The sequence below is a fragment of the Gracilinanus agilis genome, chromosome 2 (genome assembly GCF_016433145.1).
Source record: "Gracilinanus agilis isolate LMUSP501 chromosome 2, AgileGrace, whole genome shotgun sequence".
NCBI classification, from domain to species: domain Eukaryota; kingdom Metazoa; phylum Chordata; class Mammalia; order Didelphimorphia; family Didelphidae; genus Gracilinanus; species Gracilinanus agilis.
In genome coordinates, this window is record NC_058131.1 from 376296607 (window position 1) to 376323407 (window position 26801).

Below are 26801 nucleotides of genomic sequence, written 5' to 3' on the forward strand. Positions count from 1 at the left end.
ATATATATATATATATATATATATTGCACTTGTATCTCCATAGCGTTGCATAGTGTTTGGTCCATAGTGCTTAATAAATATTTATTAACCAAGTAGCTACCTGTATGACAGTGAACATTTGCTTCCTTTCTATGGGATTCAGTTTGCTAATCTGTTCAATGAGGGGATTGGACTAGATAACATCTAAGGTCTCTTCTAATTTAAGATTTTCTGATCTGACCTACAAGGAAGGAAATGAATTTAGTCTTGAAATTCAGCCTGACTTCCATTTAGAGAGAGAATTAGAATTGAGATGCTTATTAATTTCAATCTGAGAATAGTTAAACTAATTCACATAAATAAAATTTCTTACATTCTTCAAGATTCACAGTGATTGCTCTTAACTGCAGCGATTTCCTTTGCCTTCTTCACTATGTATCCTCAACAATGAAATAAAATTAACACCCTTGGGGTACAGAGTGTCATTTTTGTCTTTGCCCCTACAGCCACCAAAAGGCAACATTACACAGTGGTTAGAGACCATGCTTGAGAGTTTGAAATCTGCATTCAGACCCCACTTCTAACACATAATGTTTGCATGACCTTTGCTGGGACTGTCATTTAATCTTTCAGTTCCTCAAGTGATTATAATCTCTAACATTAAAGATTGCAGAGAAGATGCTAAACTTTGACTGTTGAGGATATTTCCTCATTGAAAATTCCTCATATCACTAAAATCACAAGTTCAGATATGTTCCCATTGCTTAACATGGTGCCCTACACCATGTTAAGATAATAAATATAGGAGATAATAAATATATACTGAATACAATTTCGATGTCCAGTTGCTTTTTCTGTCACTAGTGACCAAGTGTTCTCTTGGTCAGTTTTTCTTCCTTTGGTATACATGACACTGCTATTTTATTGTTCTTCTCTTTCATTTCTAGGCTCTTTTGTCTATTCTCTCTGTACTCTCCTTGTCTTATCAACTTTACATAAGGGTGTGTGTGTTGCCCTAATATTGCAATGAATTTAAATGCTATTTCATCTTAGAAATCACCACCCTCATATCCCCCTGGCATTTTAAACTCAATATAGGCAAAAAAGAATAGACCACCTTTCTTCACAAGATGATCCTTCTCCAAGATTAGAACCTCAAAGTCATCTGTAATTATTCTCTTTCTTTTATCCTCCATATTGTTACTAAATCTCATCATCTAGATTTAATCTCCATTTCTCTTGTTTCGACCCCTCTTCTCTCCTTTTATATGACTGTTTCTCTGTTTTAGCACTCCCATAACATTTTGTTTAGCCTATTGAAATAGCCTCCTAATTAATTTTATTTCATTTCAATTTCCTTTTCATAATGATGCCAAGATGTTTTTCTTGTGGCACTGTTCTGATTATCACAAATACAAAAATAAAAACAATCAGTTGCTCCCTATTGCTTGTAACAGTGGCAATTATGTACAATGGAAAAACTACTGGATTTGAAATAATTGGGTCTGGAATAAAATCCTACTGCTGACAATTAATACTTGTTCACATTTAGTTAAGTTAATTTCTCTTGGTATTGATTTCCTCATCTCTGTAATGACAAGGTTGGACTAGATGACCTCTTAGATCTCTTACAACTCTAAATCTATGATCTTTGGATTAATATTTAAAACTTCCCATACTACAATTGTAAACTGTTTTTCTATTCTTATTTTGCATCACTTGATATTTAAAACTCTCAATAATATGTTTGCAAACTGATTTTCTAGTCTTATTTTTCATAAACATGGCATTCCATTTCCTGTCTTTGCATTCACAAAAGGTATCTTCCACTCCTTTTTCGCCTTTACTTCTCAGGATCCTTGTTTTCAAAGTTTAGTTCATGTTCTACCCATAATTGAAGTATTGAAGTATTTCTTGATTCCCCTCAGTTTCTGTTTTCTCATATTAAGCTTTCTACAAATTGCAAAGAAGTTGCTATCCTGTATTGTTAAAGAAAATTTTCTTAATAGGTATTTCTTATGCCAATGAAATTATATGTCCAGTCCCTCTCTTCTTTTACTTATCTGTGTTTATGTTGTATAATTTCCTACCTACTTCCCCCAATAGAATATAAGATTCTTGAGGAAAAGGACTATATCATCCTTCTCTTTGTCTACCTAATGCCTTTTATATAGTAAATATTCAATATATTTCTGTTGAATGAAAGAAAAGTAAAATGGAACCAATATGGTTAATTAAGGAATTAAATTAAATTAAAAAATGAAATTAAGAATACTTTAGAATCCACTCTCATCTTTACTGATATATGGACAGGAAAATAGACCAAAATTTTACTATTTAATAACATTAACAGATGATTTACATTTCTATAGTTAGTCTTATAGAGATGTAACTAGGCAATTTCAGTGGCTGGAATAACTACTACCCAGTAGTAGTTCAGTGGTACCAGCTGTGGCAAATAGCATGAAATATGATCTCAAATCAACTTTATAATTTATGGTGTGACTAAAATTTAAAAAGTTATTAAAAATTTGAGTGAGGAGAGAATTAGTGATTATATTGGAAGAATGGGTAAAATCTCTGAGATGGAAGGGGCCTAAAAGATAAAAATTCTTTTCTTTGGCAAGGATTCTTCCCAAATAGCTTATGGGGAGGAAGGAAAGACTAGAATTAGAACCATAAAATCATATATGGAAACATAGAGAAATTTAATGATTTAATCTAACACCCTCATTTCACAGGCCAAATAAGTTAAATGATTCACTTAAGATCACATAAGTAGTAAGTGTCTGAGGCAGGATTTGAACTCAGGTCTTCATGATTCTTTCATGAAAATTGTTTCAACCTATCTTTTTATTGGTTCTGATACATCAGAAAGAGATTATAGGGAACACTATGTTGATCCTGAGTGCAGCTCTCTGTTGCATTGCCCATATGTAGTTCAGGATCACAGTCTTCTGTTGAGGAAGAGCACTAGCACAATGTAGTCACAGGGAAACAGTGATCCTGGACACAATTCCAAGGTGGAAAAGAGTGCTTGTATACTAGACTCTAGAGCACAGGTCAGAAGAGCAATGACTGTATCTCTCCTTAGATCATAATTCTTTGGAAGAGCTGAAAACTTATAGAGCCCCAGAAGTAGCTATGAAAATAGTAACACAACAAACGTAAAGCTTGGGAGGATAGTGCTCCCTCTACTCTGGGAGCATAGCCCAACTTTAATATAAAGTTGCAATCAAGAAATAAGTGGCAAAATTAGTAAATAAAAACAAAATTGGACCATGACCATAAAATGTTACTGAGGTGACAGGGAAAGTCAAAATACAAACTTTGAAGGTGACAACAATGTCAAAACAGCTATATGCAAAGCTTCAAAGAAAATTGTGAATTGGTCTCAAGCCCTCTTCCCTTTCCCCCAAAAAAAGATAATTCCAGGAAGAGCTCAAAAATATTTTAAAGACCAAATAAAAGGGATAGATGAAAAATTGGGAAAAGAAATGGAGGAGATGTAATATAATCATGAAAAATGAGTCAGCAGCTTGGTAAAGAAAGAACAAAAAATATTGAAGGAAATATCACTTTAAAAAACAGAATAGGCCAAATAGTAGAAGAGGCACAAAAATTAACTGAAGAGAAGAACTTCTAAAAAAACAGAATTGGCCATGGAAAAAAAATACAGAAATTCAGTGAAGGAAAAGAACTCCTTAAAAGAAAAAATGACCAAATGAAAAAGGAGATACTAAAACTCACTCAAGGAAATAATTTCTTAAAAATTAAATTGGGCAAGTGAAAGCTAATGACTAAGTGGTATCAAGAAACAATAAAACAAAATCAAAGAAATAAAAAAAGAAGAAAAAATGAAATATCTCATTGAAAAAATAACTGAGCTATAAACTAGATAAAGGAAAGATAATTTAAGAATTATTTGAAACACCTGAAAGCCGTGATTGACAAATGATCCTAGACATCATCTTTCAAGAAATTATCAAGTTAAGCTTCCCTGATATCCTATAAGCAGAGGGTAAAGTAGAAATGAGGAGAATTACTGATCACCTCCCACAATGAAAACTCCCAGGAATGTTATAGCCAAATTCCAGAGCTCCCAGGTCAAGGAGAGAATATTACAAGCCAATAGAAAGAAACAATTCAAATATAATGGAGGAATAATACAGGAAAACACAGGACTTAGGAACTTCTATATTAAAGAATCATAAGGATTAGGAAATGATATTCTAGAAGGCAAAAGAGATAGGATTACAACCCAGAATTATCTCAAGATAAACATAAATGAGGAAAAAAGGAAAGAGAAATCATAAGGGAGTCAATAAGGTTAAATTCTGCACATGGAAAGATACTTCTAACTCCTAAAAACTTTATCATTTTTAAGGCACTCGGAGTATACATAGATAGGTGGTATAGGTGGGTGTTGACTATGATAAGATGATATCTTTAAAAACAAAACTCAAGAGTGAGAAAGAGTGATGCACTGGGAGAAGAAGAAAAGGAGAGGTAGAGTAGGGTAAATTTTCTCACATAGAAGAAGCATAAAAGAGCTTATAAAGTGTTGAGAAAGATAGAGTGGTGATGGAAAACACTTGAACCTTAATCTCCTCACAATTGATTCAAAATGGGAATAACGCATATATTCAATTGTGTTTACAGGAAAGTATGAGGGGAAAGATATGAGAAGGTAGGGGAGCTAATAGGAGGGAGGGCAGTTTGGGAGAGGCAGATGAGAGTCATCTAAAAAGTTAAAATGGTATTTCTAAATTATAGCAAAGAAGTTAAAAAAGTTAAGTATGTATATATATGTTAACCGATTTCATAGACAAATCAAAGTAATCTTTTCCTCTTTATTCTTTTCTCTTTTTGTTAAGGAGTGTGCTCCTTTAATAAGGTTTACATTTTAGAGGAAACTATGTTTGTAAGAGCTTTAATTATAAACCACTTTGGCCACATTGAAATGAAAGAAGGCAGATCAATCACTTAAATGAACATTAAGCTTTTGAGTAAGGGTTGAAAAGATTCTATTTTTTCCTCAGTTGTCCAGAAGAGATCAGAAGCTATCAATTAAATGCTGGCCAGTGAATTTCCCAAAATTGATTTTCTTGACTCGAGGAACACATTGTTATTCGTTACACTTCCTTGTCATCTCTTTGGTTTCCTCATGATTAGATTTAGATAGATGTGGTACTGGGATATAGGGTAATTGGAAGCAAAAACACAAAAAAAGTATTTTATTAGCAGGTCTGCTAGAGAATAGAATGATGGATTCTTTAGACTGGTAAACACTTCTGAAAGCCAAGAAGAATCAAGTTGACTAAGTGATGGTACACATGACCACTTTCCCTTAAAAATTATTTTGATATTGTATGGGGTCCCTGGGGCCTTGCTAATGAATCTCTCAGAAATAAATGTTTATATAATGGATTTCAAAATTCTATTCAGTGTGCAGAACATTGTGATTTTGTTCTTTCTGGTGTGGGCGGCCATGAACAATCTACTTTTGAATCATAGTAATAACAATGAAAATTTTTAGGAGAAGGTGAAAGGAAGAGTAGTTGCTATTTTGAGTCCACATAAAAATACTACAGTGCTATTATCACAAAGGTGCCAGGTGACAAACACCTGCTACTATTTATTTTCGTGGCTCTGATCCAAGGAAAAACTTGTTACAAGGAAATAGCGCTTGCCTAGTGATCTGTTCTTTAAAAAGATATTTAACACAAGGAAAGTGAAACAGAGATTATCATTCAGTCATTTATTAAACGCCTATTATGTGCCATAATGGTATTTTTCAAGTGTGAACCAACTTTTTTGGCAATCTTGGTACTGAAGTTTCTATGTTCAAGGACAGTGCTCTCATTGTTACTTTTCATATTGCTTGCCTGAAATCCATCCCAGGAGATGGCTGTTTAAGCAGTCTTTTTCACAAAGTCAAGGGAGCCTTCTGGGGTTTTCTTTCAATTTGGGGAATGATATTTAAGGATGTAAAAGGGCAGAAAAAACCTAGACATTTGTAGGGAAAAAAATCTATAGAAGTTTTTCCATGGCCATTTTCTTAGTGAGTTGTTATAAACCTATCTGTTTCTAGAAACACATATACACTTATAAATTCTTTGCTTATCTCTTTTTCTTGATATGGTCATGGGATTATGTATCTATGTCTCTGTACCTATATAGTTAAAGGTCCAAGAAAGGTTTAATAGGAGATTGGTATGAACTAACATTCATATAAATATGTGATTTAAAAAATGATTACCCTTGCTAGTCACACATTTTTTCTCCAGCTCTTCCAAATGTTAGGAAGAGGCATAATATTTGCCCCATGGTGTGATTTTCAACCAGAGTAGTTATGAATATTTGAAAGCATAATAAGATTAGTGCTTATATCCTCACGTTAAATAACTTTATGACTTAAATAATTTCTGGCCATATATGTTCATCTGCATTTTTAAATGTCATTATTTTTTAGGAGAAAAGGTAAAATATTTATCAGTCAATACTTTCACAAGAAAAAGAGAAGTGTTTTTGAAATGATCAACATTATTCTGTTAATTTTCCTGATGAAGTTCATACTCATGAAATTGGTATATTTCAAGACAGTGAGATAAGAAACCAGGTGGATCATTCTTGCTACTTGAAGCTTTTTTTTTCTTTTCTTTAGGTATAGAAAGTTAAAATAAAAATATATTTGCTTTTGATAGGATTTTTTTAATGTCACAAAAAAGGGATTTCAAGAAAACCAAAAACTGTATTTGACACATCTTCTCATCTGATCTGTAAAAGGCTCCCACAAATGACATATTGGTCCCTATAGACAAAGTTCCCTTAAGTTCAGCATAGATCATATCTACATCATCTTAAAACTTTAGCTTATAAGCCCTTCAATTATATATTTATATCAATAAGTCTAGAGGACGTGATTTTTTTTTCAAAAAAGGACATTTAAAGAAATAACATAGAAATAAAACACAACAAAACATAAAAACAAAGACACATAAACCATATAATTCTCTTTCATAGATACACATGCCACACTGGGAAGAGTAAAAATACAGGAGAAACAGATGGAGGAACAAAAATAGAAAGGTTATGTTTGGTCAGAGATCATATGCATGCACTTGTTTAAGTCCACTTATGTCTTTTGTTAGATCTGTTCTCCATTAAAACAGTAGTGTTATAGTCTCATATTGTCTATAGTTTTTGTCAGGTGCATTGTCTCTGTTAAGCATGTGGGCATAGTACGTAGTCCATGTTGGATATTTTTTCTCAATGGTATCTAACAGCCACTACTTCTCATCGAAAGGTCCAGCTCCACTTACTGAGCATGAGGATGTGAAATTTCTCTGTTTTTGTCTTCAACCAGACTCCTTGACTGAAGTCCTGAAAATGCCAATGCTGGGCATAAAGTCCAGTGACTTTTTATGTTATAGCTTTTTTAGGAAAGTATAACTTTATCATAACTAGTCACTAGATAAGGAAAACAAACAAACTGGTGGCTGTTTTCCTATGATACAACTTCTTCTCTAAACCTTTTCTAGCTAGAATGGATGTTTCTTCCCCAGAGTACCGAGAATACTGAGCAACATTATCTACTTCCCTCAAACTTAAAGCTGCCTTTTGAAATACAATTTCCTTGTCATTAAGAACACGTCTTTGTCAGATTCCGGACTCTGGCTTAGAATCTGAAATTTCATGTGTTCTCATGTTTAATTTCAAATAGTTAAATATAAATGACATCTATTTTAGAGGCTGCCCTCACAGCAAACTGAAGGGTTTTTCTGAATTCCCTGGTTTCCCAGTTCCAAGAGTCTTTTTGCTGTCCCATGCAGAGAAATGAGAGGAAAAAAAGGATGGGAATAAAAACTATGCCCATAGTGAAGAAAATCATTGTTCTTCCCCTCTCCAACAAAATTCTGATCTTTTATATGTACATATATCTGGCAAATCTTTCTAGGTTTTAGGACTGTTCTTAAAGATACAATACTTCGACATTTTCACGAACATATAGGTTTATCAGAAGCAATTAGGATTAATTAATAATTAATGAATGAATTAGAATTAATAAATGATGGAATGCTGTTTCAAAAGTCAGGAAGACAAATTAAAATCTAACCTTAGACACTTATTAGCAGTAAGAACCTGAACAAGTCACTTAACTTCTGTCTGCCTAAGTTTATCCAACTATAAAATGGAGATCTTGATAGTTGCTACTTTATAGGGCTTATAAGAAGCAAGAAAGATAATATTTGCAGACTGTTTATTACAGTACCTGGAATATAGTATGTACTTAAAATACTTGCTCCTCTCTCTCCTCCCTTCCTCACTCTAACCCCTTCTCTTCCTCTACCAAATCTATCCCTAATTAGTATTGAAATATTAAATAAATAAGACAGTTAAGGTTTAGGTGGGTTTCTAGACACTTGATGAAATAGTCCTTAGGGCCAGTTATCAGAAGTCCAAGGTTTGGGAAGGCTTCCAAGGAGAAACTGACAAGTTACTACTCAGTTACAAACCAGGGTTTTATTTTAACTAGGACAGGTAGGGGAAGGGGAGTGGGGTGATCTAACTGGGTCTTATAACTAATTCCTCCCACCAAAGTCCAATATGTTAAAACAAATCTTCACTACACTTATCTCTACCTACAGATCCCCAGCTACCTATACTATATCCTAACCAAATCCACCCACCTTCTCCCTGCTTTGCTAGCAATTCAGAGTAAGGGAAAGCTGGAAGGAACACAGGTCTACTAGGTCAGCAAGGGAGATATCTCACAACAGTTGTCCTCTGAGGTTGGCAGGAGTCTAGTTGAATCCCAGCAGTAGCAGGTATAAATCCAAAAGGAAGGGGAGTAAGGATTTTACTCACACAGTCCACCTGTGGAGTTTAAACCAAAATACAATCACTTACTAGTAAGTGAAAGGCTTGAAGTGTTAGTCCACACAGATAGGGTCTTCCTCTAGAGCACTGATTCCCAAAGTGGGCACCACCACCCCCTGGTGGGTGCTGCAGCAATCTAGGGAGGCAGTGATGGCCAAAGGTACATTTATCTTTCCTATTAATTGCTATTAAAATTAAAAAAAATAATTTCCAGGGGGCTAAGTAATATTTTTTTCTGGAAAGGGGGCAGTAGGCCAAAAAAGTTTGGGAACCACTGCTCTAGAGAGAGCAAAGTCCAACCAACTGTCCACTCAGTGTCACTGTCTCCGGAGTTCTGGAATTATCTCTTTGCCTATGTCTTGGTACTTCCTGCCTTCTTCCCCTCTGATTTCCCTATAACAGTATGGATTTATTCTAAATGTACTACCTTATAGTTTGCATAATGCAGGGAGAATATAAACTGACCTTCTTGCCACTTCTCAAACATGACACTCATCTTCTGTCTCTGTGGCTTCGTACTAGTTATCCTCAATTTTTGGAATGTACTCCTTTACCTCTGCCCCAAAAGCCTTAGTTTTTATTGTCTCACCTCAAACAACAGCTTTCCTCTGAAATGTTCCCTGGTCTCCCTAGCTTCTTATGCCTTTCTCCCCAAAATTACTTTGTATTTTTTTTATATACTATATACATACACATACATATTTATATGTATATGTTGTCCCTTCTAATAGAATATGAGTTTCTTGAAGCCAGTATTATTTTACTTGTGCCTCTGTATCTCCAGCATATGGCACAGTGACTGGCATATAGTAGTAATAAATGCTTTTTGGCTGTCTGAATGAGTGGTTGTGGGGTAGAGAGGATAAATGATATTCCCATCTTCCAGGATGTACTTTTTCTATTAGGTCCATTATGTTTAAACAACAAAATATCTGCAGACTTGGAGAGGAGAATTTATAGTACTAAATATTTCCTTTTTATCTTTTGAGTGTGCTTTTGCATCCAGAAGGAACTATTTCTATTTCATTATCATCAGAAATTTAAAAAAATATAGAAATATATTTATCATTTTTAGTAGGTATTTACCCATCAGAATCTAAGCTTTAAAAAAATCCTCTTGGAGGGGGCAGCTGGGTGGCTCAGTGGAATGAAAGCCAGGCCTAGAGATGGGAGGTCCTAAGTTCAAATCTGGCCTCAGACACTTCATAGCTGTGTGACCCTAGGCAAGTCACTTAACTCCCATTGCCGAGCTTTTATCACTCTTCTGTCTTGGAGCCAACCAAGACAGAAAGTAAGGGTTTTTTAAAAAATCCTCTTGGGTCCTTTATGGGTTTAGTTCACTTTCATTATTATAAACCAATGTTACTCAGTATGGCTGAATCTAACAAAATTAGACAGTTGTGAACTCCTCTATTCACCATAATGAATTGTAGCAATAAAAAGCACTTCTAAACTGCTTTCTTAATGTTGACATTCATAGAACTTACTTAACTAGAAGCTTCATAAAAGGTTCTTCTTAATTTGGCCTTTTGCTAGAGATCTATTTCAGAGTAATATATTCCAGTGAATATTGGGTAAAGAACAAAGTTAGTCTCTAAAGAGCATATCTGGTATACAATGCAAACTATCCTTAAAGGAAATAACCTTTTAGTTGGATTCTTTTTCATTTGTTTTACTGATGATTTATTTTACTCTCATATCATTCCCCAATCATTCCTCTCAAAACAAGTTGAAAAAGGAACTGACACATACCTGAACTTGAATCTTATCTCAGATACTTACTAACTGTAAAAAGTCATTTAGTATCTCTGTGCATTAGTTTCCTCATCTATATAATCAGGAGGTTAGAGTAAATGGCACAAAAATTCCTTTCAATTCTAAATCTATGATCCTGCATACCTCTTTCTGTACCTGTAGTCTATTTCCTCTCTATAGTGATGAGTGATATTTTTCAACACAAACCATATGAAATGAACTGATAATTGCAATGATCTGAGTTTTAATTTTTTTGTTATTTTCCTAGATATTACTGTGGTCATTATATTACTGTTCTCAAGGTTCTCTTGGTTCTTTCAGATTGCTTTGAATCAGCTCATGTAAGTCTTTGAAACCTACTCCGATTTCTCATTCAGAGTTTCCTAAATATAAGAATATTATATTACTTCCACATACTACAATTTGTCCTGCAATCAGTGACTAGTCACTTGGTTTCTAGGTTTTCATTATTACAGAGAATACTGCTATGAATTTGTGTTACATGTGGGACTTTTATTTCTGTAATGGACTTCTTTGTTATATATGCCTAGCAGGGAAATCACTTTGTCAAAGGGTAAAAACAGGTTAGTGTCTTTTTTTTTTTTTTGTCTAACTTCTCAGCCCAGAACAGACCATGACTTTCCTTGGGAGAAACTGCACTTTCAAATTACTTTCCTTCTTATATTCTACCTTTCAGCCAAAATCACTTTGTAATTGTTCCTCTGGGGAAACCAGACTATCAATCTTTATGGATTATTTGATGGTGCACTTAAAGAATACTGGAGAAACAACTAAAAAATAGTTGAAATAATTAATGACTTTAGCAAAGATGCAGCATACAAAATAAACCTACAAAATCATCAGCATTTCTATACATTTCCAACAAAACAGCAAGAGATAGAAAGAGAAATTAATTTTAAATTGACTTGAGACAATAAAAAATACTTGAGAATCTATTTGCCAAGAAAACAGAAATTATATGATTACAAATACAAAACACTTTTCACAAAAATGAAGTTAGATTTAAAGAATTGGAAAAAACATTAATTGCTCATGGGTAGACTAAACTAATATAATAAAAATAACAATTCTACCTAAATTAATTTGCTTATTCAGTGCCAAACTAATCAAACTACAAAAAACTATTTTATACAATTAGAAAAATTAATAACAAAATTAATGTGGAAGAACAAAAGATCAAGGATATCAAGAGAATTAATGAAGAAAAATGTAAAGGATGGTCACTTAGCAGTTTTTTTTTTTTTTTTTTTTTTTTTTTTTATCCTGGGACTCCATTCTAGGAGCATAGGGCCACAACCAGTAGGCAATGGGACACACAGTCACTCAGGGTCACCCAGCTGGGAAGTGTCTGAGCCCAGACTTGAACCTAGGACCTTTTCCTCTCTAGGCCTGGCTCTCAATCCACTGAGCTAGCCCAGCTGCCCCTACTTTAGGTTGCAGTTTCTTTAGCAGATGTAGTTTTTACAGGGTGGGGTTGCTAGCCCCACACCCAACCCTCCTCCTTTTTTCATCTGGGCTAGGGACCGTCCTTGGCCCAGGAGTGGTAAGGGTGGACAGTAGGGGTCAAGTGACTTGCTCAAGGTCACACAGCTGGAAGTGTCCGAGGCCGGACTTGAACCTAGGACCTCCAGTCTCTAGGCCTGGCTCTCAATCCACTGAGCCACACAGCTGCCCCCCGTACTTAGCAGTACCATATCTTAAATTGTACTATAAAGGAGTACTCATCGAAACAATCTGGTTTTGGCTAAGAAATAGATTAGTGGATCAATGGAATAGATTAGGAGTAAATGACTTTAGCAATCTAGCTTCTGATGAGCCCAAATATTTCAACCTTTGAGATAAGAAGTCACAATTTAGCAAAAAATGCTGGGAAAACTAGAAAATAGTATGACAGAAACTAGGTTTACAACAATACCTCAATCCTAAACTAAGATAAGGTCAAAATACGTTTATGATTTAGACATGAAGGATGATAACATAAGTAAGTTAGGTGAACAAAGAATAGTTTTCCTGTCATATCTATGTAGAAGGGAAGACTTTATGACCAAAGAAGTGGTAGAAAACATTACAATATGTAAAATGAATGATTTTGATACAAAGAAAACCAATGTGACCAAGTTTAGAAGGGAAACAACCTGGGAAAAATTTTATAACAAATTTCTCTGATAAAGGTCTCATTTCTCAAATATATAGAGAAATAAGTCAATTTTATAAGAATCCAAGTTATTCCCCAATTGACAAATGGTCAAAGGATATGAATAAGCAGTTTGCAGATAAAGAAATAAAATCTATCAATAATCATATAAAATGTTCTAAATTGTTCTTGATTAGAGAAATGCAAATTACAACATCTCTGAGATACCACCTTGCATCTGTCAGTTTGGCCCATATGACAGGTAAGATAAGTGATAAGTGTTGGAGGGGTTATGGCAAAATTGGGTCACTAATTTGTTGCTGGTGGGGTTATGAACTGATTCAACCATTCTGAAAGGCTATTTGGAACTATGCTCAAAGGGCTCTAAAACAATTCTTTAAAACTCTTTGATCCAAAAATACCATTTCTAGGCTAGTATCCCAAATAAATAAAAAAAGGGGGGGGAGGACCTAGTTGTCTAAAAATATTTATGGCTGATCTTTTTGTGGTGGTGAAGAATTGGAAGTTAAAAGCATGTCCATCAATTGGGGAAAGGATAAATAAATTACAGTATATTATGGTGATGGAATACTATCGTGTTTCAAGAAATGATGAACAGGATGATTTCAGAAAGAACTGGAAAGACCTACATGAACTGATGTAGAGAGAAATAAATAGAACCAGGAGAACATTATACACAGTAACAGTAATATATGGAATGATTAACTATGATAGATTTAGCTATTCTCAGCAATACAATAATCCAGGACAATTCTGAGGGACAAAGAATGCTATCCACCCCCAGAGAAAGAACTATTGGAGTCATAATGGTTAAAGCATATGCTTTTTCACCTTATTTGGGTTTTTAATTGGGGTTTTGATTTTATATAATTGTTCTCTTATAAAAAATATGGAAATACATTTTGTATGATTATATATATATATATACATATATATATATATATATCTTAGATTAAATTGCTTGCCAGCTTTGGGAACTATAAGAGAAGAGAGGGAGGGAGACAATTTGGATCATAAAACTTAGAGAAACTTATGTGTGAATTTGTTATTAGATGCAATTAGGAAATTGAATAAAAACAGTGTTCCTCATGTACCATATTCCATCTCTTGTCTGATACTATCCTCCAGGCATGGGAGGACAGTGTCACATAGATTCTCTTTTTGCTTCCATTTCTTAGTATCCCCATTTTCTGTCAGCTCAAATACCACGTCTTCCATGAAACCTTTTTTGATTCCCCTCAAGGATCAGTGCCTTACTTCTAGATTACCTTACATTTATTTTGTATGTACACATATAGACATATAGACATATGCACATGCATATCTACAGCTATTTCTTGTTGATGATTATAAACTTCTTAAAAGCAAGGACAGTTTAATTTTTGACATTGTTTTTACCACTAGTAATCAGAAAAAGTCTTGGGACATAGTTGGTGCCTACTAAGTACTTATGGATTAACTAGTTAACTAATTACTTACTTGAGTAATTAACTAATAAATTCACATAGATAGATTAACTTTGTATCTCTTTCAGATATGGTGACTAATAAGCATCCTGACTGTTTTAAAATTTTAGAACAAGAAAAGTAAGGAAACTAAAGGTGAGTATACACTTTGAGAGAATAGGAAGCACTAGATTCATAGGTTGAGTAGAAAGGGTAATAGATTACTATAATAGTCATAATAGTTAGCATTTATATAACATTTTTAGGTTTGCAAAGTGTCTACAAATATTATATGGTTTTCAAAGCTATCTACATTCACATGAAAAATTCTCTAAATCACCGATGATTAGAGAAATACAGATGAAAATAACTCTGAAGTACAACCTATCAGATTTGCCAACATGACAGAAAGGAAAAAGGACATATGCTGGAGGGGATGTGGAAAAACTGGGACACTAACACACTCTTTATGGAATTATGGACTGGTCCAACCATTCTGGAGTACAGTTTGGAACTATACCCTATAGTATATATTACATAGGCTATAAAATTGTGGATATCCTTTGACCCAGCAAAACCATTAAGGAGCTCTTTCACAAAGAGATAAAAAAAGGAAGATGACCTAAAATACAAAAACATTTATAGAATCTTTTGTGTGGCAACAAAGAATTAAAAATGGCTAAACAAATTGTGGGATATAGTAATGATGGAATATTATTGTTCCATAAGAAAAAGATGAGCAGAATGGTTTCAGAAAATCTAGGAAGACTTTAATGAAATCCTGCAAAGTGAATTGAGTAGAACCAGAAGAACATTGTACATGGTAACAATATTATAAGGATAGTTATATGTGAAACACAGCTATTGTGATTAATACAACGATCCAAAACAATTCCAAAGGACTCATGATCATAAATGCTGTCTGCCTCTAGAAAGAGAATTGGTGGACATGGTGTATAGAATAAAGGATACCTTTTCACACTTTATTTTGGAAACACATGTCTAACTGATAACAAATTGCTTGTCTTCTGAATGGATGGGCGAGGGCCTGGAGGGAAGAACTCAAAATGTAAAACAAAAGAATAATAAAATAATAATAAAATTAGAAAAAAGTATTATATGATTTTACTTTCATAACAAAATTAGGAAGTGATGTTGTTATTATCCCCACATGGAAGTAGAAAGGCTAAGTGACTTACCCAGGGTCACTAAACAAGTATGTGACAGACTGGATTTGTATGTATATCTTCCTGATTCTAACTCTATCTCTGCTGTACCACTGAGATGCCTTAGCTAAAATTTATTTATACCATTAACATTTGTATGCTAGTATTGTGATCTCAGATGATTCCTTAGATAAAGCAGGGAGGTTTCTCAGGCTAGGTTCCATTTCCTTTTTCATAATTAGTTGCTTAGACTTGAAGGTAGATGATGTTTAAACTCTTTCAACTCTTGGAATTCCATTATTTTCTTCCTGGAGAATGGTGACCTTGGAGAAAAGTGGGGAAAGTAGTTAAGCACTTGTTATTTATAGTCTTTTTGATGACTTATTTGAGTTAATTGCTATTTTAAATCAAATTTGGTATACTACAAAAGTATGATTTTTATGTTAGTTTGCTGTCTTCAAATAAAATAGTAACCAATATTATCTTTCAATAAGGTTTTTTGTTATTGCATTTCTGTGATTGCTTTACAGCTCACAGAGTCACTAGACCTTACAGTTTAATAGGGAAAATTGAGTTCAAAATTAAAAAAATAAAAATGAAACTATAAACTTGTATAATGGAAGTTGCAAGATACTTCTAGATTATAATTAAACTTTGAATCACCTTAAATCTTATGAGGAGAAATACTAAAAGCATGTCCTTTTCCCAATAATATGCATCATGAATTTGGACCAGAAGGATTGTGGGGAAAAAAATTGATTCATTTATGCTTGACTAGTCCTCTTGTTCCACCACATTTTTAATCAATATCATCAATCATAAGTTTTCCAACAAGTTTTATTATGCTTTTGAATATGAAAAGCTATTTGTAATTTCATTGCAATAACTCAATAAGTTAGAAGCATCTGCCTGAAAGGTGTTGCCTAATAACCAGCTTATAGTGTAAGTAGGAGAGCCAAGGAATCAACAGTTTAAACTTTAATTTTTAACATAAAAGGAAAATGGCTATGTTTCTTTACTTAAAAATGCTTCTTTCTACTTTTCAAAAAATGTGCTTTCTCTCAGAACTTTGCTGCTTGAAAATTATCTGGCTTTTTAATATAATTACTTGAAAATTCAGCACAAAAGAAAAGAAGTGTGTAGGAGCCAAGTGAACATTCTGGCAGTACTTTAGAACAACAACAAAAAGAAAAACTTTGGATTATCTTTTATTTTGACTGAAAAGCTATAGCAATAGAAGGTTTTTTTTTCTTTTCTGTTTATATTATTCAGTATACTGGTTTAGCAGTGAAGTCTGATGAATGAATAAGACAAGAGTCCAAAGAAATGCTTTGGAAAAACTAACTGCCAAAAAAGCCAAACCACTTGAATTAGAGGGGGAAAATGTACTCATCAAGCAAACAAGAAGAATCATACCCTATGGACCCAGTCTACATGCTGGCAAAACAAAGTAATCATTACCTTATTATGTCTCTAGAAATTAAAAAAGTCCGGTGATGTAGTCAACCTTAATTGTGGTAACTCTAATTCAGATCTCCCACTTCTCAACTTAATATTATATCCATTATTGAAGGCTCCTTTTGTCACTAACTGTAGTCACATATCAAGAGAGATGTCTCTGTAGAAAGTATGATGGAGATTACATAAGCTAAATCAGTCTAATTATTGATGGGAATGATCATCAGCACTTTCAACTGTTTCTTAGCCCTTAAAAGTAACAAGGACCATGGAAATATGGACCTTTAGCATTGCCGTTTGGTTGCCTTTTTTGGATTTTTCAGAAAAACTCAGTGTAAGGATGATGTTACTCGTTTCTGGATTTTCTTCTGGTTTTTGCTTTTGCTATATCATCATCATTACTTGGAAATTATCAATAAAAACCAAAGTTTTTGTGATTTGAATCCTAACTCATAAGAGATAAGACCAGTATTTAACACTGATGTAGGATTAGTACAGGCTGAATAGGTCTTGCAGTATTGACATCTAGAAGGCAATACTTTCTCAACTTCAGGAGAAGAAAATCAACTCAGACAAGTAAGATAAGTATGAATATTTTACTTGTCTGAAAGGGTAAAATGCTGTTATATAAACTTCCTATTTTTGTTGTTATTTTCTTTTAAACCTTTTGTTTCTTAAGGATAGGGAAGTCACAGTAAAAACAAAACAAAACAAAAAAACTCCCAATCTCAGATGCTTAATCACCTATTCATCTATAATTTATAGTTTTAAAGTTCCCTAGGGACACAAAAAAGATAAAACACTAGTCCATTATTACATAGCCTGTATGTTGTCAGAGGCAGAGTCTAAAGTGTAATATTACTTTTTTTAATTTAAAATTTTTAGCATTAATTAAAAATATATTCCATATTCTTTCTCCTACTCTTTCTGCATCCAATGAAAAGGTAAGCATTAAGATATTAATGAAACCTGGAAGTTATGCAAAACATATTTCCACATTAGCCATGTTGCAAAAAAATCAAGAAAAATAAAGAATGAAAAGTATGCTTCAATCTTCAATTCAAATTTATTAGTTCTTTCTCTGGAGATGAATAGTGTTTTTCATCATGAATTATCATGTCACCATCTTAATCACAGCATCTAAATCTTTCACAGTTGATCATCCTTATAGTATTACTGTTACCATGTTTAATATTCTCCTAGTTCTACTCACTTCACTTTCCTTCAGCTCATATAAGTTTTCTAGGGCTTTTGTAAAACTACTCCAGCCTTTGTAATTTTTTATAGCACAGTAGTGTTCCATCACAACTATAACCCATAACTTATTCAGCCATTTCCCAAATGATGGACATTCCCTCAGTTTCTAATTCTTTGCCAACACAAAAAACCTGCCATAAATATTTTGTGTATATAGATTTTTTCTTTTTTCTTTTATCTCTTTGGGATACAGACTTAATAGTGATATTGTTGGGTCAAAAGTAAGCTCAGTTTTATAGTACTTTTGGCATAGTTCCAAATTGTTTTCCATCATTTTTGGACCAGTTTACAAGTTCATTAATAGCATACCTATTTTTTCATATTCCCAAAAGCATTGTCCTCTGTCTGTTATGTTAGATAATCTCATAGATGTAAAGTAGCACTTAAGAGTTGTTTAAATTTGTATTTCTTTAATTATTAGTAATTTCAAGCATTTTTCATATAATTGCTAATAGCTGTGGTTTCTTCTTCTAAAACTGTATATTCATATTCTGTGACTGTTTATGAATTGGAGAAAGGTGGTATTTTATAAATTTGAACCAGTTTACCATATATTTGAAAAATAAGACCCTTATTAGTGGAAAATTGCTGTAATATTTGTGGACCATGGTATTCTTAATTCTAAGATAGGCTCGCTATATGCTACATCATATTGTCTCTTTTTTATAGTAGCTAGAGGTTTTTTTATGTAGCTATGTTATCATTAAATGGACTATTTGAATTTATAACATGATACTATCAGAGATTTTGTCTGGTTGAGTTTTACTTTTCAGATTTTCCCCTTCCTCAAATGAGCTGGCTCTAAGTACAAGAACCCCTAGTTATGAATCTATTTAACTACACAGCCTGTGTCAGACCGTGTCTACTTTGGATTAGGTCCTAGTTCTACTGCAAATGAAATGCAGGCTCGCTATCCTCCCCTTCTCAATATATTATCTTTTTTATTCTCAAAAAAATTTCCTTATCTCATAACAATGAAAAATCTTGGCTTCAAGAATAAACTTCAATTTGTATTTTCCCTGGTTAATTGCTATAATCTATAAAATGAGGGTCTGAAAACTCATAATATAAATGTTAAGTAGAAGAACCTGACGGACAATTATTTGCCCTCTTTCTTCTTATGGTTATGTCACTTATGTTGATTTCTTTTTTGGGGGGTGAACTGGGAGTTCTACTTTACCATCATGCTATTTAGATGAATGTTTTTAGCTAAAAAGAAAAAAATAAACTTTTATCATTTGAACATTACTTTAAGGAGTTAGATGTGATTACTATTCTTAGTTGCCAAATCATTCATTTAAGCAACAAACATTTATGAATTATATGTCAGTAAATCTTTGCAAGAAATATAAACTCATTCGAGATGATTATTCTTTAGAAATAGAGAGGAGATGGAAAAAATGCTAGGTATCTAGTCATAGTTAAGGGTACTTTGAAGCTATCCTTTTATTTCTCTCTTAAGTGCTAAGTATCTGGAGTAAAATACATTTTTCTGTATATGGGTTGGGCAAACAACACTTAAGTCATTTCTTAACAATTGACAACTTAGAGAACTTAGAGAGCTAAGAAAACAGAAAATTATGAATCAAAATAGGTGAATCTATTTGGGGAGGAGAATCCATATGAAAAATATTATTTCAAAGAGAGATATCTTTAACAAAAGTAGAAAACAGTGGGTAGTCTTCAAACTGTGCAGTGATCTTGAAGTGGGATATGATCCAATCAAATGCTAATTTGAAAAAAAGAAGTATGATGCCAATGGGAAACTACTTCATAATCTACAGGAGCAATAACATGAAGGTATTTTCTAAATTAATTAAGAAGAGAAAATTGAAGAGCAGAGAAGTAGGTATGAAAAACAAGAAAAAAAAACACAACAACTGTAAAGGTTACATTTAATGGTTGGCCAATATTTTTTTTATGAAATTATGAGGTTGCCAGTATTTATTATATCTTGAGTCAGAAATTTATTTACAAATATTTACAAAATGGAGAGGAAACAATAAAGTAGAGAAATGTGAAAAGGTTAGAGAGGTTATCTATACTATCAACTTAAATGTTTATCCTGGGTCTGCTTAATCCAGGCAGAGATTAATTCACTCACAACCATGAAGGCTGGTAGTGAGTAACCAGGCAGCCTCCTCCAAAATGGAAGGTAGTCTCTTAGGAAACTAGGCTTTCACTCACCCAACGAACTAGTCCAGGAGTCAGAGTCTAAGTTGAAGTCAAGCTCCAAACCCATGATCCAAGCCTCAGTTTGAGGCTTGCTTTTATGGTGACTTCTTATCCCTGCCCCTCTTCACAGGGGCCAGTCACAGTTTCTAAATTGTCTAACACTGTCCAGAGGGCAGTGTCTGTGGGATCAACTTCTCACCTTCTGAAGGTTAAGTTCTCACCTTCTGAAGGTTAAATTCTCATCTAAGGGCGTGAATTTTCTAAATCTCACCTTCTGGAGAGGTGAATATTCATCAGAAGAGTTCATTAATTCCTGGCTGACTGAATTGAAAGGGTGGAGAGCTCCTCCACCTAGTGCTAAGTAGAGTGGTCAAGCTTTTGTTGATTCAATTCAAAAGTAGACAAAGATGGTATTAATCCTGTCTTCAGTCTAGGGAGGTACCAAGTAGGAGTACTTAAGTTAATATTAACTCAGGATAGACAATAGAGTAAAGAATTCTCTTTCACATAACCCTAGCAGCACCATTCCAGAGGAAGGTTCCTGAAACGAGGAATGGGGAGGAGGGCTGGTGCTTCACCAGTGAAACTAGAGTTGATCAGTCAGCAATTTGATTATTTTAAAATAAAAATGCTTTCACACAATGATAGTAGCAACAGCAGCAGTAGCAACAACAGCAGCAAACACTATATTCAAAACAAGAAGAAAAGAATTATTCCAGGAAAATCTTTGCATCAAACATTTCTGGTATCTATTTAAAATTTTAAAGTATACATATGATCAAGAAACACTTCCTAATACAGTGAATATGTAGTTTGCAACAGAGATAGATTTTAAATGACTTAAAAGCATTTTAAAAATTGTAATCAAAGAAATTCAAGGGAAAACAAATGAGATTTTATTTAATACCCATCATCCTGGTAAAGATAACTAAAATACCACAAAATTTAGTGCTGGCATTACTTCCTAGGAAATTGACATGTTTTTAAATTACTGATGGAGATTTGAATTGACCCAACTATATAAGAGGGCATAATGGAATTATACAATTAGCGTTTTGTGACAACATAGCTAATGTGTTTGATTTGAGGTAAGGAAAATCTATGTTCAAATCTTGCCTCAGACATTTAGCAGCTACATGACTGTATATGCTATGGAATAGCTATGTCATTTAACTACAGTTGTCACTTAACCTTTCTAGGCCTCTGTTTCCTTAACTATAAAATGAATAAAGGCTTGGGCTGGATCACATTTGAGGTTGCTTTAGTTTTAAATCTAGGATCCTATGATCCTTTAACCTGGGACTCTGAGTATTGAGAATAAAGGAGGCTGATAGAAAATAAAGATCTAGATATATAGAAAACATTCCTAGCATCACTCTTTGTATTGTGGAACCCAGAAAGAGTCAGAATTAAAAATCCTGACCCCTGTATGACACTATGGACCTGACCCTTGTTTGACATTATGGTGAAATAGGATTGTCCACAGGAATCCCAAACTTGCAGACCTCTGGTGTTCAGAGTCTGACCTTATCTACCTTATAGACCTTCCCCTTATCCACAGGATCTCTTCCCTGAAGACATTCCCCTTATCTGCAAGAATGCCTTACAGATATTCCTCTTACCTGTAGGATTTCCCAACCTAAAAACATTACCCTACCCTGCCCCTTGCTGACTACTACTCTATAAAACTCAAGCACAGGCACAGCTCGAGGTAACTCACCAACTTTAGGTGGGAGACCCTAGCTTGAGCTAGACAATAAAGTCCCTTTGCATTTTGCATTGTTGGTTCAAGACTCATTTGTTGGGATAATGCTCTGAGCACTACAGTATGAGTGAGGATTGATGAAGAAATCTGTGTATCTAAATATAAGAGAATCTTGCTGTATCAAAATAAATTATGAATATGAACAAGTCAAAGGAACATAGGAAGTTACTTAAGGTGACATAAGGGGAAGAAAGCAGAACTAAAAGAACAATATATGTATAGATTATAACTGTGTAATTAAAGTAAATTATAATAGTAGTGCATCCATATCATATATACAAGGGGATAAAGATTGAAAAGGATCTTGAAAAGGATGATGTAGGAACTCTTATTTTAAAGTCAATAATACATATTTTTGGTTTGAGATGAGCAAATGATGATAGGTATAAAATTTACTTTTTTTTCCTTAAAAAATTTCTAGTGTCTTTATTTATTAAAATCTGTACTTGTGGTTCTGGGTTAAGATGGCGGAAGAGTAAGAAGCAGCTCTTAACCTCTCCTGACCGAAACACACAAAACTCCTCAAGGGGACATAAAAACAAGTCCAGACGAATGGAGAAACCCTACAACAGGGCACAGCGTGGAAGGTACGTGGAATCAGGGCATTTCCATGCTATAAAGGGGTGAAACAATTCTCACTAAATCGCGGGCTGAGCAACCACCCCACCCCCACCCACTACACACACCACCTATAGCGCTGAAGCCAGCTAAAAAGAAATAGAGCAAGTTTGGGGCACCCATCGAGTCATTGACAGCTCCGGGGCCTGTTCCTGAGAGCAGCAAGATTTAGGACCCCAAAAAGCTAAAGAACACACACGAACTCTGAGCGCGAGAGCAGGGTGCAGAACATGGGCGCAGAGCGCGGGAGCAGAGCCCAGGTGCGGTTGGAGGTGCAGGTGGAGGCAGACACAGCAGCGAGCTAAGGCTCTGAAACCCTGAGTGGGGAACCAGTGCAGACGGGTATATGACTGTGGAAGCAGCGCCCTGAGACTTGTAAAGAAACCTCCAGCAGAGGATCAAGCAAGGGGGTCCACCAGGGGGCTTGACCTTGGAAAAAACCAGAACTCAGACCTCAGGAGCCAAAAGACCGCGGACAGACACTGAGCGCGAGGATACACCTGAGAAGCTGCTGGGCTAACGATGGCTACCCAGTCTCAGGAAGTTCAGAAGTGAAAGATTAACAACAAGAAAAAGAAGTCTTTAACACTCTACAACTTTTACACAGAGAAAATCCAGACAACCGAGCAAACAGAGGAGGAGAACAAACAAGCATCCAGACCCTCCTCAAGTAAGGAAAACTCCTCACAAGTTATGGAAGAGTTCAAAACTGAGATTTTGAGGAAAATGGAAGAGATCTGGCAAGAAAATAACAGTTTAAAAGGTAAAATCTTGCAATTGGAAAGTGAGGCTCAGAAACCAAATGAACTGATAAGCAAATTGAACACCAGAAATGACCAGATTGAAAAGGAATACCAGAAGATTATAGCCGAAAACCAATCCCTAAAGGCTAGAATTGAGCAATTAGACGCTAATGATCTCTCAAGACAACAAGAACAAATAAAACAAAGTCAAAAGACTGAAAAAATAGAAGGAAACATGAAATATCTCAATGAGAAAGTGACAGACCAAGAAAACCAGTCTAGAAGAGACAACTTGAGAATCATTGGTCTTCCAGAAAAACCAGAAATTAATAGAAATCTGGACTCCATACTAACGGAAATTATTCAGCAAAATTGCCCTGAAGTCCTACAACAAGAGGGCAATATAGACATTGAAAGGATCCATAGAACACCCGCGACATTCGATCCAGATAAGAAAACGCCCAGGAATATAATTGCCAAATTCAAGAGTTTCCAAGCAAAAGAAAAAATCTTACAAGAAGCCAGAAAGAGACAATTCAAATATCAAGGAGCACCAATCAGGATCACACAGGATCTGGCAGCCTCCACGCTAAAAGATCGCAAGGCTTGGAATACGATATTCAGAAAGGCAAGAGAGCTGGGCCTGCAACCACGGATCAACTACCCATCAAAATTGACTATATATTTTCAGGGGAAAGTATGGGCACTCAACAAAATTGAAGAATTCCAGGTATTTCCCCAGAAAAGACCAGGGCTAAATGGAAAATTTGCTATCTAACCACAAAAATCGAGAGAAACATGAAAAGGTAAATAAGATACAGAGGGGAAAGAAAGAAAACTTATAAATTTTTAAATTTGCCTTTTTAAGGGCCTCAGTGAGATCTAATTATCTGTATTCCTATGTAGAGAAATGCTATTTATAATTCTCTGTAGTGAACTCTATTCACTATTATAGTATTCACTGTTATAGTAATCAGAAGAATGATTCACAGGGTGATGGTGGAACACTAAATAATCTAAGATGACATGGGGGATGGGAAAGAGGGGGTGAATAGCAGGGGACACCAAGAGAAACTTGAGTGAATAAGAAAAATAGGATATTCTATTACACACAAAGAGGGCATGGGAAGGAGAGGGGACAAATACTATTATAAGGAGAGGAAGAGAGCATTAAGAGGTAATAATCAAACCTTACTCTCAGTGTAATCAACCCGGAGAGGGAAGAGTAGCTATACTATCCATTGGGACATAAAATTCTTATCTAACCCTTCTGAGAAAGTCAGAAGGGATAAGCCAAGGGGAGCAGGGGAGTGGGGAGGTCAAAAAAAGGGAGGGGAGAAGAAGGGGGAGGGAATTCATAAGGCCTTTAAAAACAAAAAGAGGGGGAAAAATAAGGGAGGGGGTAGAAAGGGAAGTTAATCAAGGGAGGGGATATGGGATAGAGGCTTAATAGCAAACCACTGGTTTAAAAGGAAATAGTATAAGAAAAAGTGGGTAGGAATAGGGGAGAATACGAAAATGTCAGCAAATGCACAACTGATGATTATAACTCTGAATGTGAATGGGATGAACTCGCTCATAAAACGGAAGCAAATAGGAGAGTGGATTAGAAACCAAAATCCTACCATATGTTGTCTACAAGAAACACATATGAGACGGGTGGACATACACAAGTTTAAGGTTGAGGGTTTGAGCAAAATCTTTTGGGCGTCAAATGAGAAAAAGAAGGCAGGAATGGCTATTATGATTTCTGACAAAGAGAAAGTAAAAATAGATATGATTAAAAAAGAGAGGGAAGGTCATTACATCCTGATTAAAGACAGTATAAACAATGAGGAAATAACACTGCTCAGTATGCACGTACCAATTGGCATAGCATCCAAATAAAGGAGAAACTGGCAGAGGAAGGAAATAGATAGTAAAACCATACTAGTGGGAGATCTAAATATTCCTCTGTCAGATCTAGATAAATCAGACTGAAAAATAAATAAGAAAGAGGCAAGAGAGGTGAATGAAGTCCTAGGAAAATTAGATTTAATTGATATGTGGAGAAAAATAAATAGGGACAAAAAGGAATACACCTTCTTTTCAGCTGCACATGGCACATTCACAAAGATTGACCATGTTATAGGGCATAGAATCATTGCAAACAAATGCAAAAGAGCAGAAATAATAAATGTAAACTTCTCAGATCATAATGCAATAAAAATAATAATTAGTAAGGGCACCTGGACAGGCAAATCAAAAACTAATTGGAAATTAAATAATATGATTCTCCAAAACCAATTTGTCAAAGAAGGAATCATAGAAACAATCAACAATTTCATTGAAGAAAATGACAATGATGAGACATCCTACCAAACTATGTGGGATGCGGCCAAGGCAGTACTCAGGGGGAAATTTATATCCTTGGGTGCATATATTAACAAATTAAGGAGGGCAGAGATCAATGAATTGGGCATGCAACTCAAAAAATTAGAAAGCGAGCAAATTGAAAATCCCCAGATTAAAACTAAATTAGAAATACTAAAAACCAAGGGAGAAATTAATAAAATCGAAAGTAAAAGAACTATTGAATTAATAAATAAGACTAGAAGCTTGTACTTTGAAAAAACAGATAAAATAGACAAAGTACTGGTCAATCTAATTAAAAAAAGGAAAGAAGAAAACCAAATTGTCAGTATCAAAGATGAAAAGGGAGACCTCACCTCTAATGAAGGGGAAATTAAGGCAATCATTAAAAACTATTTTGCCCAATTATATGGCAATACATATAACAATTTAGGAGATATGGACGAATATTTACCAAAATATAAACTGCCTAGATTAACAGCAGAAGAAATAGAATACCTAAATAATCCCATATCAGAAAAAGAAATTGAACAAGCCATCAAAGAACTCCCTAAGAAAAAATCGCCAGGGCCTGATGGATTCACAAGTGAATTCTATCAGACATTCAAAGAGCAACTAATCCCAATACTATACAAATTATTTCATATGATAAGCAAAGAAGGAGTCCTATCAAATTCCTTTTATGACACAAATATGGTACTGATTCTAAAGCCAGGGAGGTCAAAAACAGAGAAAGAAAACTACAGACCAATCTCCCTAATGAACATAGATGCAAAAATCTTAAATAGAATACTAGCAAAGAGACTCCAGCAAGTAATTAAGAAGATCATCCACCATGATCAGGTGGGATTTATACCAGGAATGCAAGGTTGGTTCAACATTAGGAAAACCATCCACATAATTGACCATATCAACAGTCTAACCAACAAAAATCACATGATTATCTCAATAGATGCTGAAAAAGCCTTTGACAAAATACAGCATCCATTCCTATTAAAAACACTGAAAAGTATAGGAATAGAAGGACCT